Source organism: Pseudonaja textilis, chromosome 1, assembly GCF_049901715.1.
Source record: "Pseudonaja textilis isolate UNSWEBS1 chromosome 1, rPseTex1.2, whole genome shotgun sequence".
Classification (NCBI taxonomy): Eukaryota; Metazoa; Chordata; class Lepidosauria; order Squamata; family Elapidae; genus Pseudonaja; species Pseudonaja textilis.
In genome coordinates, this window is record NC_141990.1 from 158293844 (window position 1) to 158311971 (window position 18128).

At 40.4% G+C, this 18128-nt stretch overlaps 1 protein-coding gene across 5 annotated transcripts in view; it reads right to left on the reverse strand.

Moving 5' to 3' along the window:
• The window catches only part of EVA1A (eva-1 homolog A, regulator of programmed cell death), a 53812-nt gene extending 42369 nt beyond the window's left edge, over positions 1 to 11443 (reverse strand). For 2 of the 5 annotated variants that reach the window (XR_015740683.1, XR_015740682.1), the window contains exon 1: positions 10939 to 11411. The gene's annotated coding sequence lies outside the window, so the exon portion shown is untranslated. Of the gene's footprint in view, positions 1 to 2476; positions 2746 to 10938 lie in introns of those variants that run through there. The other 3 variants (XM_026707740.2, XM_087919420.1, XM_087919421.1) reach the window with 3 other exon arrangements.
• Positions 11444 to 18128: the final 6685 nt, after the last annotated feature.

Below are 18128 nucleotides of genomic sequence, written 5' to 3' on the forward strand. Positions count from 1 at the left end.
ACAACCTCGACCTCTGTCATCTGTATTTATTGCCAAATGAATAGTTTAATTCTATAAAAAGTCTAGAAAAGTTAATTTAAGAGCAATGCTGGGTCCAAACTACATCATTTTATCTCCACCTAGCAAGTTTATTTAGTTAAGCTGTTCAAGAAACTGTAATGCTCTACTTGGATCTGTCGGAAAGTATTTGTGTCACCATGCTCTGTAATTGCAGTGCCAACTGCAGTTATGTATGGTTGAACTGCACTACTAAAAATGGTGGAAGAAGTGCATTGGGCACATCAGAGAATCAGATTGTCACTAACTGCGCAGAATTGCTCCTTTTGCCAGGAACATTTCTAGGCAAGGGAATTTGCAAAAAAGAAACAAACAATTTTTTCTTCAAATGCTTGCATAATTTTGTTTCAGTTCAGATATTGGCATTTCTCTTCCCAGGATGAAATAGCCTACTAATTATTGAATATATTTATTATTATTATTATTATTGTTGTTGTTGTTGTTGTTGTTGTTGTTGTTGTTGTTGTTATTAAATATTTTCAACTACCAGATCAAAAAAGAGATATAAGGAGCTGCAATGATGGCTTTGGGCCAGATGAAAGATGGTGATGCTTGGATAACTGCTGGCAGGACTGCAATAATAACTCAGGAGTGCAACATCAGGATCAGAGGTGGTATTCAGCAGGTTCTGACCAGTTCTGGAGAACCGGTAGCAGAAATGTTGAGTAGTTCGGAGAAATGGCAAATACAACCTCTGACTGGAGATTTTACAGTTTCTCCTGCCATGCCCACCAAGCGACGCCCACAGAACCGGTAATAAAAAAAAATTGAATCTCTACTAAAGTATAGGATGAGCAATGTAAAATAATAAAATTAGATAGAAAGTAGTTTTCTTATTAGCAGCAAGAAATCTTTACAGCCATCAAATCTAGTGTCTAACCAAATTACATTACAAAGAAGCTGAATGCAGTTGGAAGAATCAAAGTGTTTGATCCCAATGGTCTTCAAAATTATTTACATTTTAAAAATCGGCTGTGTGCACAGGGCCAACGTTTCCATGGATTATTCATCTCTGAAGACCCCAATCTTGATCCCTCACAGAGGTTTACTGACTTTCAGCCAGTAACCACCTCCCAGTCCAATTTATCTCACAGAGTTGGCGAAATCACCACTGGGTGCGCCAATTTTATGATATTGGAATGTGAAGAGGTAATTTGGCTTTAACGACTCTGATTTTTTGCCAGAGGGACAGATGTAAATAATGTCAGCAAATACTGTACTCTTTTTGATTAATTTCTTTCACATCTGTGCAAAATATTGTTTGTCCTGCTGGGTTCTTTGTGAGTTTTATCAGTGGTGGGATTCAAAAAATTTTAGTACTCGTTCTGTGGGCGTGGCTTGGTGGGCGTAGCAGGAGAAGGATACTGTAAAATCTCCAGTCAGAGGTAGTATTTGCTGGTTCTCCAAACTACTCAAAATTTTTGTTACCAGTTCTCCAGAACTGGCAGAACCTGCTGAATACCACATCTGAGTTTTACGCAGTACTCATTTTCATGCAGCAAGACAGCACAGCCACACAGTGAAGGTTCATTTTATTGGACTTCAACACAATAGACATTGCATTCAGTGGGCCAAACCCTCTGTTGTGTTTTCTGTCCTTTGCATGATAATAGTATCATTACCCAAACAAGGCAAATGATGCCAATTGAACAAAAAGACATCCTTACACAAAAGACACACACACACAATATATGTGTGTGTGTGTGTGTGTGTACGTGTCCGTGTATATTGTGTGTGTATGGAGCATTACCTGCCTCCCCGCAAAGCAACCAATAAACCTTAGCTAAATATAGTTAATCGAGGTTCAGAAGCAAGAGAGCAATAAATATATACAACAAGGAGTTCCTCTTATTGCTTTCTCTGCTAAATGACTGTAGGAAAGAGTAAATAAGGCCCTATCTTCCTTCCTTCCTTGCTTCCTTCCTTCCTTCCTTCCTTCCTGGATTCAGATTAGCATTTAATTCTGTAGATCCAGGTGAGGTCAACAAAACTCTTTCCACAGATCTTTGAGCAAAAGTTATTTGTGCTCTCCTGCTGAAGACACTGCTGTTTTAATACATAGTTATGTGCTGAAGATAGAATAAGTACAAGAAAAAACACTCTGGAGTAACTAAAACAGATACCTGTATATTTTAACCCCTGGGTTAAAAAAGAAACCTTCCAGGTTGACACACGAAGTATCCAAGAGCCATAGAAAAGGAAGGAAGGTGGTCTGATTGCCACCTTTACTGACAGTACAGTGGGAGCTGCAGGCAGAAATTAAACATTAAACTCATAAAGTTTAAGTTTAGTAATTTATAAACAGGAATGCAACTACGATTGCATCTCAGTTCTTGAGGGTGGGGAGAGAAGAGATAAGCAGAAGAGATAATATTTCAGCACAGCATAAGTGAGGCAGAAGAAAACTAATAAAGCTTACCAGAAGAAGCTCCAGGGACAGATTCAGCAGGTCTCAGAAACTGCCTCGATGCTCTTTCCTTTTTAAACCCCATTCCCCCTTGACTGTGTTCGTCATTACGCTCCATGAACATGTTGAGTCCTGCTCTGAGCCTGCTAATGGTGCCAGGTTCTGCCATGCAAACACTTAAGAGAAATGGGGCACCTCTGCTTCTTCGCCCTTCCCACCCCACAAAGTACAAGAGCACCTAAGAGGCAGGCACACGAGGGCCATCTGCAACTTGCCACTGCACATTCTTTCTTCCTTTTTGGTTAATAATATATGCAATAATAATACCTTCAAAGCATGATTATGAACTGGAAGAAGTATGGTTGCTGCATGGGCCTGTTGTTGTTTTGACCAAAACTAATTTATCTCTTATTTACATCCCTTGAATGTACTAGATTTATAGCCAATAAATATTTTAATTGGTACCCAAAACATAGCGAGCAAAATAGGGAATGTATGTCTGAAAGACAGCACTGCTGTTCCCGCTGCTTCTTACTACAATCATCTTCCTACTTATACAGACTTAGTTCCTCTATGCCCTGAATGGGCTTCTTTGAAGTTGGCTTTAAAGGTAAAGTAATAGGCTATGTTTGTCATATGGAAACTTCCTATTTAATGCCAGAAATATGTCTTTTGTCTCCCAGATTTTTTGGGGTGTATGTGTGTCTTTAATTCAACCTTGACTTCTGGCATGCAGTAGGCCAGAGGTCTCCAAACTTGGCAACTTTAAGACTTATGGACTTCAACTCCCAGAATTCCTGAGCTAACATGACTGGAGGAGGAATTCTGGGAGTTGTCCACAAGTCTTAAAGCTGTCAAATTTGAAGACCCCTGCAGTAGACCATGCACTTATCTTGACAAGGTTTTTCAGAAGTGGTTTGTCTTTGCCTCCTACACTTAGGCAAGAAAAACCAAAAGTACACATATAGACTGGATGAAACCAGGCTCAATAGCAGTAACTGTGAGAGGGATCTTGCAGTCTTAGTGGACAACCAGCTAAATGTGAGCCAGCAGTGTGCAGCCGCCGCCAAAAAAGCTAATGCAATCCTAAATTGTATTAACAGAGGGATACAGTCAAGATCAAGGGAAGTATTGATACCACTCTACAAAGCCTTAGTAAAACCAGACCTAGAGTATTGCATCCTAAAACAGATGTTGAGATTCTAGAAAAAGTACAGAGAAAAGCAACCAGGATGATTAGGGGACTGGAGGCTAAAACATATGAACGGTTGCAGGAACTGGGCTTGGATAGTCTAGTAAAGAAAAAGACATGGGGAGACATAATAGCGGTCTTCCAATATTTGAGGGGCTGCCACAGGGAGGAGGGGGTCAAACTATTTTCTAAGGTCCTGTAGGCCAGACAAGGAATAATGGATGGAAACTGAACAACGAGAGATTTAACCTGGAAATAAGGAGAAACTTTCTGACAGTGAGAACAATCAACCAATGGAACAGCTTGCCCTGGGAAGTTGTGGGAGCCCCATCACTTGAGACTTTCAAGAAGAGATTGGACTGCCATTTGTCAGAAATGGTGTAGGGTCTCCCGCTTGGGCGGGAGTTGGACTAGATGACAAGGTCCCTTCCAACTCTGATTATCTGTTATCTGTTATCCTTTCTAGAACTAAGAGAAAGTGACTAGCTCAAAATCAGCCATCTGACTTCCTGTCTAAGGCAGGAGTAGAACTCAGTTCCCTGGCTTCAAGCCTGGTGCCTTACTACACCAAACTGGTTCTCTTCCCTGATATGCTATCTACAATGTCAGGTCTCAGAAGCATCCTGTTAAAAAACAAAACCTTGCAAATTGCAACAGTAGGGCATTTATTTATGTATTTAATTTATAGTTTAATACCATTCCATCTCAATATACAAGAATCTCAAGAGCAGTTTTAAAATATAATCACAGCAATAAAACAATAACAAATAAATTCAACAATGCCATCCTCATTCCCATTAACCTCTAAAGCAGGAGTGTCAAACTCGACTTCATTGAGGGCCGCATCAGGGTTGTGTCTGACCTCGGGGGAGACTGGGGAGGGGAGGCATGGCCAACTCAATGTCACTTGTGTCAGGGGCACCTGTGATGACTCGAGCGCTCTGCCCATGAAAATGGGCTCCTGAGCTCCGTTTTCAGCTGCAACGGCCTCCTGCAACCCTCTGCCAGCAAAAACGGAGCTTGGGAGGGCAGCCTTAAGTTTGACACTCCTGCTCTAAAACATTCAACTGGGCCTGGAAGCCCATTTGGTAATCAACACAGCCACCATAAAAAAGGCTAATTCTGCAATGATGATGTCTAACTGCCAACATTCCATACCAGTCATCTTCACAAGCAGCTCCATATTCAGCACACTGCAGTAACCTAACCATACAGGGGAAGGGACATAAGTTACTATTTCCAACTTCTCCACATCCAAGATTGATAACTTACATATCAATCAAAGCTGGATAAAGATCCTTTTGGCCACATCCCTCTTGGTCTCTCTTTTTTGGCTTTGATGCACAAACCCACCCAATCACAGTTATTGCATTTGTGTGTGTGTGTGTGTGATGTGTGTGTGTTTGTGTGTATATACATACCTTTTTACCATAGCAGAAAACTGTTCTTCCTACATCTGTTTTTAGTGTCTGAGATTAGTCATCATATTTCTGTCTATGAGCCAGAGGTGGGATTGCTAACCACACAACTCTCCTCTCTAAAATAATTGCTACTCCATTGCTATTGCCTACAAGCACGTTCATTGAACTAATTATATTCTCCAGTGCTGTTTAGAAGTGAATTTCCAGTATGATCGCTTGTTTCTTTCTTATGTATGTGTTTAATAATTTGCATAAATGGGTCATTGAATACATTTGCCTAAAAAAAACTACTGCTAGTTTTAAATTTAAGATCTCCGGTGGCGCAACAATTAAATGCAGTAATACAAGCTAAGCTTACTGACTGCTAGCAGTTCAGTCCTGACTGGCTCAAAGTGGACTCAGCTTTTCATTCTTCTGAGGTCGGTAAAATGAGGACCCAGATTGTTGGGGGCAATATGCTGACATTGTAAACCACCCACAGATTTATGTAAAGCACTGTGATTACAGGATGGTATATAAGTCTAAGTGCTATTGCTAATTGTCACATATACCAGATGGAGAGAATGTGTAGCTCCCCAGAAGTTGCTGGACTATGACTTGAGCATCTTTCATGACTGTTTTTGTGGGACATGGCTTCTGACTACTGAGTTCAGCAAGATCTGTGGCTATTCTGCCTGATTGTCCTAGGCTGCGTGCTTCATTAGATATCTGCTAAAGTCTAGTAGCAGGAGTTCAAGATGCTCCAAATAATGTTATGTAATATATATTTTGTAACATTAATGTTTGTCAGTCATCCTATCACCTTTTACATTGTATTTGCAATGGCACGAAAAATGAACCAAAAATATATCCATGTTTACCATTTACTGAATAATCTGACAGAATAGTCCATGTATAATTCTTCACATGTCTATAATAAAAATTGATCTCCTTTTAAAATAGCATGGAACCTGAAGAACCGAGGAGGAGATAAAACACCCTGGGGTGAGATTACATTCTTGAAATCTTCATAACCATGTTTATATTTGCAATCATAAAAGTGGAATAAATTTTCAATTTTGGTTCATACATAAGCATGTAATAAAAACACTTGGCAATGAGATGTATTTTGTTTTCTCCTATAGATGTAAATATAGTAGAGTGATCAGAGGAATGCAAGAACTATGTATCAGGCATTATATGCAAAACAATGAACAAGGGTTCAAACATCATACTTTAAGCCTAATTTAAAATGGCAAAATGTTATGTTTACATAATATGCTAACCCAGACAAACATATCCTGATGATCCTGTTCAAGCAGTAAACCAAATCTAAGAGAAGGCTGAGTTCCCCAAACACTCTGAATCATACTAACTTTACTCCACTTTAATCTACTGTACTATATTATACATATCTCAACAATGAATAGATAATGTGGGTTTGCACAATATCTTAGACTAGTTTAAAATTCATCAGGTAGTTGTTATTTTCTAAAGGATGTAAGTACATTTCTGAATACACTAGCCTGTGTTTATGTGCATGTGTGTATTTGAGATTGTCAGGTGTTGTGTAGTGGGAAGCTGGGGTATTATTATGTTGGTGCTGGAGAAGCCTCTCTTTCTGATTGGTGTATCTATTAATAAAAAAAGCAACTGCTTGTTCTTAAAATCACATAAACTAGTCAGTAACCATTTTTAGTTGTTACATGTCACCAATCAGCAAAAATTAATTTGAGATAAAACAAAAGGCTGTTGCAATGTGTTTTCTTGTAGGAGAGGCAGAAGAGAATTATTTTTGGGAATAATCTGCCTGACTGGGAAACGCTTATAGCTAATAAGGCTATCTTTCCATAAAACAGTCAAACCAGGGCAAGAGGCTCTGATGGGCATGACTGAATCTGCCAGATCAGTTCAGCAGCCTCTAATCTATTATAACATGGAGAATAAATCTGCCTCTTCAGAAGGCTCCAAGCTTCTCAGCACTATTTTGCTTTCTCTTGCTTTTTGCTTCAATTTGAATATTTTACATACAGTAATTGAAGAGGCTTTGCGATGCTTCTTTCTAAATATATGCTGCTCATAGGAGACGGTATGTAAATATAAACAGATTTTTTTTAATATAATTACATAGATGAAAATGGAGAGCAAAGACAGAAACATATAATGCAATTTCTAATGCTCTAGTGATTTTATATATAACAGGCTAAGCCATGCAACCGTACTCTTCCAAACACAGCTATCATATTTGGGTTGCAAAAATCAGACAAACCCTACATGGAAACAAAGAGATACGAATTTATAGCTCTCTATAGCCCTCTGGTGAACATCCATGCTTTTGCAACCCAGATGCTTTTTGCATTCTTTTTGCAACCCAGTGGTGACCAGTGATTGTATATGGCAGGTTACATTGGTATATACATTGTAGAGTTCAGAAAGAGAAAACAGATTTCTCTGTAAGACAGCATTCCAAAGTCTTGATCAAATCCGAAGTAGAAAAAAGAAAGAAAGCATGAACCTTCTACAAATCTAGCTGTGCCTAAACCCTGAACCCCAAACTGGTTTTTATGAAATCTTCAGTTATTACTAGATCAGGGGTGGTCTTAGAGAACAGAGATTTGGGGGGGGGGGATATTTCTTGTTTGCACAAATTGTTACAATACCAATATTCTGTCAGAATCAGAAATTATGGAAATTACAGTCATTTACCCTCTCATAATATACTGACCTACCCCATAACAAACCACTGAAACTCAAAAACTGCTATACTCTTGACAGAAAGCAGGAAAACATATCCTAACTCCAACATCCTAATAAAGTGCCTTTTCTACCTGATAGAAATGCAAAGGAAGATGAGGCTTATTAGGATTTTCCCTTGCACAAAGGATACAAATACTAAAAATTAGTTCATCCTAAGCCAAAGCACTCAACAGGCTGCCTTTTGTTTCGTTAGTTTATCAAATTCTCAAAGAATTAAACACACCCAAAAAAATTGCTATGAAGAATTGCTCTGTCCCTACTCAGAATGAATCCGAGAAAGACCAAAGCAAGTTTAGTTTCCCAACACCGGCCATTTATTTGATTGTCGTAACTCGATGCTCATAATATTTTAAAAAATCTATTCTAGACCTCATCATCATGGAGGAGCTCAGAGCAGCCTAAGACAAGCTATACTACCTTACTGGCTGAAACTGCGGAGATTCAGATAGATTCCTTGTGTGTCCAACCACACTTGGCCAATAAAGAATTCTATTCTATTCTATTCTATTCTATTCTATTCTATTCTATTCTATTCTATTCTATTCTATTCTAGTTGCTCAGTCCTGATGTCAATACTGCAATGACAAATAATTTATTTTGCAATCTGGAAACCTACCCATTTCCAACTATGCTATATAATACCGTAATATTATATACATTAGATTGGGAGGATTCCCAAATTGGGCTGTTTGGTTCAATGCAAGATGCCTCTGAAGAAGCCTAAATCTAAATTCAGAAGATTTCTTTTTTTTTTTACCAGTCCAGGATTGAAAAGGCCGCAGGGATAAAAACAATGGATACATTTCTTATTGGTGCCTCCATGGGGGGGGGGGGAACCCTCCCAGATTGGAAAGAGAAGAGATGCAGTTCGTTAACTAGCAGCTCCTGCTTCCATTCCCAGGAAGAGGTTTTGCCAAAGCTTTACAACTGCAGGCCTTCTAGAGAAGGGATATTCCCTTTGTTCAATTAATGTACAGTATTGCTGGTGTATTCCAGTCAGCACCACCTGCAAATAAATTATTTTAGGCACAAGGTTAAAGGAAATTGATAAAACCTGAGGAGTGGGGTAATGGTAGTCACAAGATACAAGATGGCATCCATGACCAGGCAATAAAAGCCCCAAGTCCCCTTGCAGACACCCCAGCCTCAAAGGGTTTATATTAGGTGTCTAGATACCTACTATCTCCATTTCTGCTTTATTACCCTGGTAATAACTAAACAAATCACAACCCTTTCTTGACTTATTTGTTATAATTCAATGTACTCTGGTCCCTGCACCTACCCTTTACAGACTTTTTGTAGAGGTCTTGCAATCACAATACAAAGTAAAAACAAGTGAATTAGGTTCGCTGTCATAAATATGAAGACCTTCCCACCCCCCTTCCCCAATTACATTACCTTAAAGCTTTAGGTAGAGACAGCTTGGTGCCATATATCGTTTTTATGCAGTTACTCTCCACAGAAAAACATGTACAGAGATGTGGTGAGGGAAGAGGTAACTGAGCAGAGAAAGTGGGTGGGTGGAAGAGAAGCCTTGTTCAGGTGCATTAAAAGGGTTCATTTCACTTTACAAACAGCTCCTCCTCAGCCAACTGCCTGCAAACATTTGCTCCTCTTAGCCATCCCTTTATTCTGCTGTAATCAGCAACTGCAAGATCTCTCCCTCTCTAGGGAAGAGAACTCATCTGCCTATTGGCTTACAAAGTACCAGCAGAGTTCCAAATCAGACTCCTCCACAGATGAAGGAACTTTGTGAAAACATACTAATTTCCCATGCTGGCTGAAGAGGGTTGACCGAGAAAATGTTTTCCCCTCAGGAACTGCTGCTTAGGCCATTGCCATAGGATGCAAGGGTAGGGCTCTGTGACTTCCCCATGTATGTACTAATTCCCTGGGGATCTACTCCTACAGTGTGAACCAGCCAGTCCTGGCTTTTGCTGTTGTGTTACTAAGGAACTAGCTCACCTAAAAGACAAATTCATCTTGAAAAAGATCCTGTTTATTTCAAAGAAACTCTTAGCTCAGACCTCTGGAGAAATGGCTGATGAAACAGGCTAAACTCTGCTAAAGGAAGGCATGATGATATGCTGCTAATAGATTCAGTTATTTGGGTCAAAAATAGATTCAACAGATAATCAGAGTTGGAAGGGACCTTGTAGGTCATCTAGTCCAACCCCCACCCAAGCGGGAGACCCTACACCATTTCTAACAAATGGCAGTCCAATCTTTTCTTGAAAGTCTTAAGTGATGGCGCTCCCACAACTTCCGTGGGCAAGCTGTTCCATTGGTTGATTATTCTCACTGTCAGAAAGTTTCTCCTTATTTCCAGATTAAATCTCTCCTTGTTCAGTTTCCATCCATTATTCCTTGTCTGGCCTACAGGTGCCATAGAAAATAGCTTGACCCCTTCCTCCCTGTGGCAGCCCCTCAAATATTGGGAGACTGCTATCATGTCTCCCTGGTCCTTCTCTTTACTAGACTAGCCATGCCCAGTTCCTGCAACTGTTCGTTGTATGTTTTAGCCTCCAGTCCCCTCATCATCCTGGTTGCTCTTCTCTGCACTCTGCACAGAACTCTCTCAAATTAATTTAGTCTGGCAATCTGGATTTCAGCAAGGTTTAATTTACCAGCTGTCATGTGGGGGGGAGATGATGGTTTGGGGAGATTTTATTTTTTCAAAATACTCTATTATCCAAGGAGAAAAAATCCTAATCAAAAATGTAGTAACTATTAAACCTGAAAGAAACTACCTGCTGCTGAAAACAGATGTAGGATGCAATCATCCAAAGGGACCGTTTTACAGTAAGGTAAAACAAGAGAGACTTTAAGAAAGTGAAGGCCAAAGTCTACAAAGCAAAAAAATAAACTTCAGCCATAATTAAGGAAACCTCTTGCCTTCCTCTAAGACTCCCTTTTTTTTCTGTACTTGCTACACCTAAAAGACTAACGCTTCATTTCCCTTTGCCTGCAAACTTTATTCATTTCCCTTGCAATTTCATTTCACTTCTCACAGTACCTTCAAGGAGACTTTTAAAAACAAATCAAATGAAAGAGACTGCTTACTAAACCACAGATCAGAGGAAAATACACCCCATAATGCCCATAGCTGAAGGTCCAGATCTTACCTTCCAATCCTCAAGACGGACGAGAGCTTACCAAAAGCATAACTTGGGCTAGCCAGAGATTCATTCAAGTTGGCTCTGTACAACATAAGCAATTCCGCCTGTCTCTGCTGTGTAGGCCAGAGGGAGAGTTGTGCAGCCAATTACAGCCGGTTTCGCAAAGTGGGAAACAAAGGGCCGTAGCCACTAACAAATGCTCCACAAATGCTACACCTGTTTTCTCAACAGAAGATTCCAAGAAGACAATGGACTCAATGTTCTCTGAACAGCAGACTTCCTAGGTGAAGTACTTTTTTTCCCCTAAAAAAACCCCATACAGCCTAGAGCAAATTGATACCAGCTGAATTAATGTTAATTGATTCCGTGGCCTCTGGACACAGACCCACAGGTTTTCTAAAACGTGAAAATATTTAAAAGGAGCTGGAGCAAAAAAGTCCTTCTCTCGTTTCCTTCAACTCTCTCCCCCTGCCTTTCGCTGCTTCTCCTCCCAGCAAAATATACAAGAGATGGTGCTGACACAGAAAGAATGTTGGTGCGTTAGCACTCACCAATGGACTTGAAAAGAAAAACACTCTTTACAGTCAGCATGAAACTGATTGCACAAAGGATTTTATTGTACTGTACAATTTTCCTGTCTCACAGAATTTTCCTAGGGGACAGAGGGGTAGGGGCTAAGGAACCTAGTAAGGTATTTTTCACTTTGTAACCCTCCTATGCATTTTCCCCACCATTTCCATATTACAGTATCTTCTTCAAACACAAATGCACACATAGTGTTAAGGCCAAACAGCTGCAATATCTGCCTGTCCAGCAAGGGTAGTCTGGGAGCCATCTGTTTAGAAGTATCCTTGCATTCTACAGATGGCCTGCTTGCTGTCTTCCAAGGGATTTTGAACATGTCACCACCATCTTTGAAGTGCTACATGCAACAGTGGAATTACTTAGGGCAGGAGTCTGCAACCTTAAACACTCAAAGAGCCATTTGGACCCATTTCCCACAGAAAAGAAAACACTGGGATCCAATAATTTAACAACCGGTGTGACTGGGTGAGCGTAGCCAACTCGATGGCACTCACTCCCACCCAGTCACCTCCTGCTCTGGAATAGGGAGCGAGTCTCCATCTCGCCATCACTCTTGCCTTCTCAGGCCAGGCGAGGAGTGACAGGGAGGGGAGGGGTGGGGTGGGGCCAGCCAATCATGGGATCAGCCTACAGGGAGCCGCAGCAGAGTGCTGAAAGAGCTGCATGTGGCTCCAGAGCTGCAGGTTGCAGACCCCTGACTTAGGGCTATTAGCCACCATGTGGCAGCAAAGAGATTGAAAATACGTTAATGGCAGGGCAGAGAGTATCCTTCTAAAATTTCTCCAAGATGTTGAACCCTACAAGAGCTAGGACTAGCCAAGATTGGTATGACGGCCCTAAGACCGACCTTCACAGCAAGGACTTTCAAAACCTTGTGAGAGCCAGGAGGTGGACCCTAGGGCCATAAATTCTACAGTCATGCAGGAGCTACTGTACTGTGAATTTCCCTTTTAGTTTTCCTGTTTGCCCCGCATTCTCATCTGCCTGCCCTGCCCAAGGAATCTTAACATAATTGAGCTCTTATAAGAGCAGACCTTGACTTGCCTAGTACTGTATACAAATATGGTTAAAGAGTTGGCCAGCACAACAAAGCCACAAACTCCATTTCCCAGCATGAGAACATTTTGATCAAACTAATTCATTTAACTGTAACTGCTGACTGTTTGTTCTCAACTAGGAATATACATCATCTCTGCTGCAATAATACTGCGGAAACTACAGTAAATCAAGATACCCTGCTCAAATTGGTTAGAAAACCAAAAATGCAGTAATCTCCTTATTGGTATTTTTGAGTTCTATCTGGTCCCAAGTTTACTACTTTCGTTCATAGCCCAAGAGGAAAGAATCCAATCTATGTGTTAGTATTATTCAAAGCTGCAACATTTCCCCTAAAAGGCTACATATTTCTAATGAGAAAGGTTACGTCCTGTCTCTCCTAATTCTGATGAGGCTGCTAAGAGCAGTTCAGGACAGGATTAAAGCACCACTCACTTTCATAAGCGGGATCAGAAAATCCACCTTCTGGTTTTCATTGTGGCTTCAACTGTATATTTTGCCATCCATTCCTCAACAACCTCACCAATTCTCTGCGGTTCTGTTTCTTTAAAAGCAGCAAGCTAAGAAAGGTCAGATTTCAGGTTTGTTTGTTTTTTTGCTCAGCCTGAAAGACATACATACATCGCTCATCAAGATTAGACGAAAATCTCTGGTTCTTTTTAAATGGAACTTTCCCTCAACTCCCCTTTTACCTCTCTGTTTTTTTTGTTTTTTTTTTCCTGAGAAGCTGCAAGAAAAAAAGAAATTGTCACGGGTTGTGCAGGCTGGAATGCAGCAGGACCACAGGAAGCCAAGAGTTGGCTTAATACCCTGCCCCCCTCAAAAGCTGCCCCAGACCATGAGTCAGGGGGAGCCGGTGGGAAACTGAAAAAAGTAAGGGGCTATGTAGAGTGCATAGAGGTTGAGTTGGCATTAAGAAGGTAGCAATAGGAAATATCTTAGCAGCCTCATCAGAATTAGGAGAGACAGGACGTAACCTTTCTCATTAGAAATATGTAGCCTTTTAGGGGAAATTCTTAATTTAATTTCTTTAAAAATAGATATTTGGGTTTTAGTCTGTACTTTATTCCTAAATAAATATTATTAAATACATGATATATAAATAAAAAGGCTTTTCTTTATTTAAATAAATAAGGTAGTGTACAATAGATATTATTTATTATTATCATGGAAAAAAACTTGTTTTCTCCTCTCTCATTAAGTAGGTTAAAAGGAGAGAGAGAAAAAATCTACTGGCTGGAACATCCTACCCTGCCTTTTTTGCTAAAAGGGTAACAAGAGCAATAAGGCTGAAAGAAATGTTGGGCATTCTTTATTTCCCAGGATCTCTTCATGCAAACAATGTTAAATCCAGGCCACTGCCCCTTTGTCATGCCGAGCAACAGAAAGTATCTTAAGAGGTCTCCTGGTCATTCATACTTTATGAGGAGGCCATATGACTCTCTCAGGGTCACCTGCAGTCACACGGAAAGAGACAGCATCACTTCCAGCTCAGCAAACTGGGAAATGTGCAGCAAAGCGATTCTGGGTCCCTTCTGGTAGAAGAGCCTTTCTGCCACTGAGTTGGCTGCAGCATGCTCTAATAAGAGTCCAACACTTTTGCAATGAGAATTGAAAGGAAAGCCAAAAGATGCCCAACGGAGTTTTATTCCTTCATCGTTTGCATTATTGTATGATGCTAAAACGATGAAAGAAAATGCAAACACAAGCACATTGGTAAGGAAACCAACCAGTTGCAAACTGATCAAGATAGTAATTTTAGAAAGGACCTACAGTTTATGCTGTAAACCCCAAATCAGGTGTCCAGGATACCTCCTGAGAACCAGACTGATGAGAGATTCTGAGAGAGGTGCTCATGTCCTCTCAAATGTCTTCTGTGCCTTCACAACAGATGCACTATATGCAGCCCCAGTGTTTTCTCATTTACACTGACTCCATCCACAACCTGTACTTTCCATCACTTCCCTCCATCTTCTCCCATTTTTGGTCTCCCGGGGCGTTCGCGCAGCCCGTTTTTGACCTCCCCTGCCTCCAGTAACACTCTGCAGGTCAAAAATGGGCCCGCCTCCAGTAGCACTCTGCTGGCCAAAAATGTTAGCCTTACCTTCTAATATCAGCCCACAGGGCTCACGAAGATAAGTCCTGTGCTTGGCTGAAGGATGGGGGCTGGTGGGTGGACAGGGTGATGTGGGTGGGGCAACCTGGTGGTCTGGATTAATGGCTCCCGAGGGCCATAATTTGAGGACCGCTGCGTTAGGGCTTTCAAGGCAGGTGTCCAAGAAAGAAATCTTAGCTGAGGGAATTCCTTTGCTGCTCACTGTCTCTCCAACGCAACTGCTGGATACACAGGAAATTGGGGCTTTGATGGCAATCATTGGCTTACCGGCCTAGCAGTTGTACTAGAGGAAGGGATTGGAGAGTGGCGGCAGAAGCAAAACTGTTAGGGCAGGGAAAAGGAAGGCAGAATGGAGCTCATACACTGAAAGGCTTCACAGGCCCAATCTTCCATTGCCGTCACCTCTTTTGCCGGTCAAAGGCAGCTCTGCTCTGCTGCTGTTGCTACTTGCACTGGACCAGGTATTTTCATTTCCCCCCAAGAACCTGCTAATTAAAAAATGAACCCATGGAACCCCTGATTGGGAGGCCACGTTCTAGTGACAGAAACCTGGTTGTATCTGACTGAACATGTTTTCCCCTTAGCCTTTCCTGGAACCACGTGAAGTTCTACTGAAATACTGGGATGTCACAACAATCTGATAAGTTATAGGGGTGGAGGAATGATTGATCACTTCATGGCAAGAGGACAGGTTTCACCCTTCCGCCTCAGCTGCAACCTGGATAGCAGCCTTAGGGCCCTTCTTGGCTTGTCTGAGTATCAAGCGGAAGGGTTTCTCCACCCCCAGAAAGCAAGGGAAAACTTTGGGAAGAAAAAAGAAGACATACTGTTTGTCTTCCCAGGAGCTTCTCACTTGTCCTCAGTTCATGCACAAAGTAGCAACAAGGTAGACAAAGCAGCTCTGAGGTTGGTTTGCCTGCTGCCTCTGAGTTACTGGAAGGGGAGAAGTCGGAGCAGGAAACTGCATCTGCAGGCAAAGGAATGCAATTTCTACACGACTTTAAATTCTATTTGCAATTATTTTGTATACTTCCTTGAATAAATATATACAGAAAAAATAGATGTTCCTGAATTTTTGTTCCTCCATATATGTCTTACTGGAATTAGAGATCAATTATATCTACATCTTCCAATACTCACTCTATTGAGCTTTCAGTTCTTCAATATTTTTGTTAAAAATCACTGATGGGATAAATCACATTACCTTTATTGGATTGAATATATTTTTAAAATTCTGCTTTTAAAATAGTTTTATCAAAACTTGATTAATGTCACAGGAAGTGATAAATGAAAGGACCACATATAGTTCTATGAGATTCCAGAAATGTGTTGCAATTTTTCAACCAGTAAATATCTTTGGAAACCTTTTAAAGTCAGCTGACAATGAGAAACAGATTGCCTTTTCATTGATCGTAACATGTCACAGACCTCACAAATTTGATGTCAGTTACTCACAAATATTTTGAGGAATTATTAAAGTAACAGTACTTTACTTGTTTCACAGTCTGGAATATGAGCAAGAAAACATGTGTATCATCAGAGAAAGGTAATAAAAATCTGATAAATACATTTTAATAAATCACCAGCTAATCATTTAAGAATTAATTTTAAAATGAATCTATAAAATGATTGTGTCTGCAAATTACAAGAATTCTACTTGGATTTAGCCCCAATATATTTCAGAATGTCTGGTTCCTTTGATCAGTCAAGCACAAGTTAAGCAATATTACAGAAGGATGCCTTTTTGAACCAAAAATCAAAATACTTCAATCAGAAATCTTTGTTCCAGATACCAGTCCTTTTAAACTTTTACACTGGTCTAGAATAAGGTATCTGATAATATAACTGTCTCATTAAGTTTTCCTGAAAGTAGCCAAGAGAGCATACGTGCAACTCTTCTTTCTACAATGGTAAGTTAGCATCTGGAAAAATAGCTTTCTTTTTCTGCAAGCATTCTTGGGAACTTTTATGTATCCCCTTGTGAAAAATCATTCATTCCCTTTTGGATTTTCTGAATTTTTGCATACCTTTGCCATTACAGCTTCATGGGGGTCCCATCCACCATATATAAAAGAACATATAAGTGAGTGAACAGATGTTGTCCAAATCGGTGCTCATTTTATTTATTTATGTAAAAGAAGTCTTCCAGTATGAAGTATGCTAGCAGGAAAGATTTATTTAGAGAAAATACAACTCAGCCTAGGCAGAGATTTGAAACTGAAGATATCAGTAGTGTTTCTGCTTGTCATTTGTTCCTTTCTAAGTTCTCATTCTCTGAATTTTGAGTCAACCTTCTTCCTTCTGTTCCCACCCACACTTCCACATGATTGATCCAAGGCTTAACCACTTCTTTTTCTCCTGGGCTTCTGATTTGTCACTCACTGTGACCTAAATTCTACTTCCAGTCTTTGGCTAGTGATGGGTTAATACATTTTAGATAGTTGTTTTCTTTTAAATGCCTCTGCTCTTTTAGCTGTTGTTTTAACATTCACTACCAGCATGCACTATCTTTCTGGTTAGAACTAAGTGCCCTTCCCTCATGACATCTAACTGTAGATCAAACAGGTCCTGGCATGCAGTACTGTTTGTTCTACTATGTCCCCATCATTGAGATGGGCTTGTCATCTTTGGCTGATCTGGTTTAAATGGTGTTTTTCCATCAAAGTCAACAGCAATTATAAAATAGTTTTGAGACGTTTAAAATTTGTTGTGCTTCACTAAGTAATTCTCTCAACCACACAGATACCCTGTATGGGACTAGGCTAGCAAGCTTTAGTGTTGGCCTCTTCCAACTGAAATGATGAAAGCCTATCATCATTTCTGGATTCTAGGCAATTTTCTTTGCTGCCAACCTATTTTATCTTTTACACGGAAAGAGCTGGGTGCCTCTGCTGCACATTTCTGTATGTGGCCATACCTTGTAGCCAGACAAACAGCTAAAAGGCAGATGGGGGAGCTGCACTTTAAAGCAAGGAATCTGTCAGGTTCTTAATTTCTCTCACTTTACTATACAGCATTCCCTCTCTTGCCCCTTGCCATCCTCCATGGAGTTTTCTTTTTCATTATTAGAATTTTTCAATTCAAGGGAGGGAGGGAGAAAGGGAGGGAGAGGGGATGAAGAAAGGAGGAAACAAACAAACAAACAGAATTATGGCACCCACCCTTCTTTCTATTGAGCCAACACTATAGCTTGCTAACCTAGTCCCATCTCATACAGGTTATCTGCCTGGTTGAGAGATTAATTAGTGAATTGCCATCTTATTTCTTCTCCTTCCTTTCTGCCAACTCAAGAAGTGGCTATCTCAGCAAAGGGGTGAGCACAGTAAACCTTCTTACAAAGTTCTTGCTGTGTAACTCACTTTGCTCACAAAATATTTGTTCAAGACAAACAATAAATCTGATTCAGAACAAGCCTACTGATTGGTGAGCTGTGAGCTGC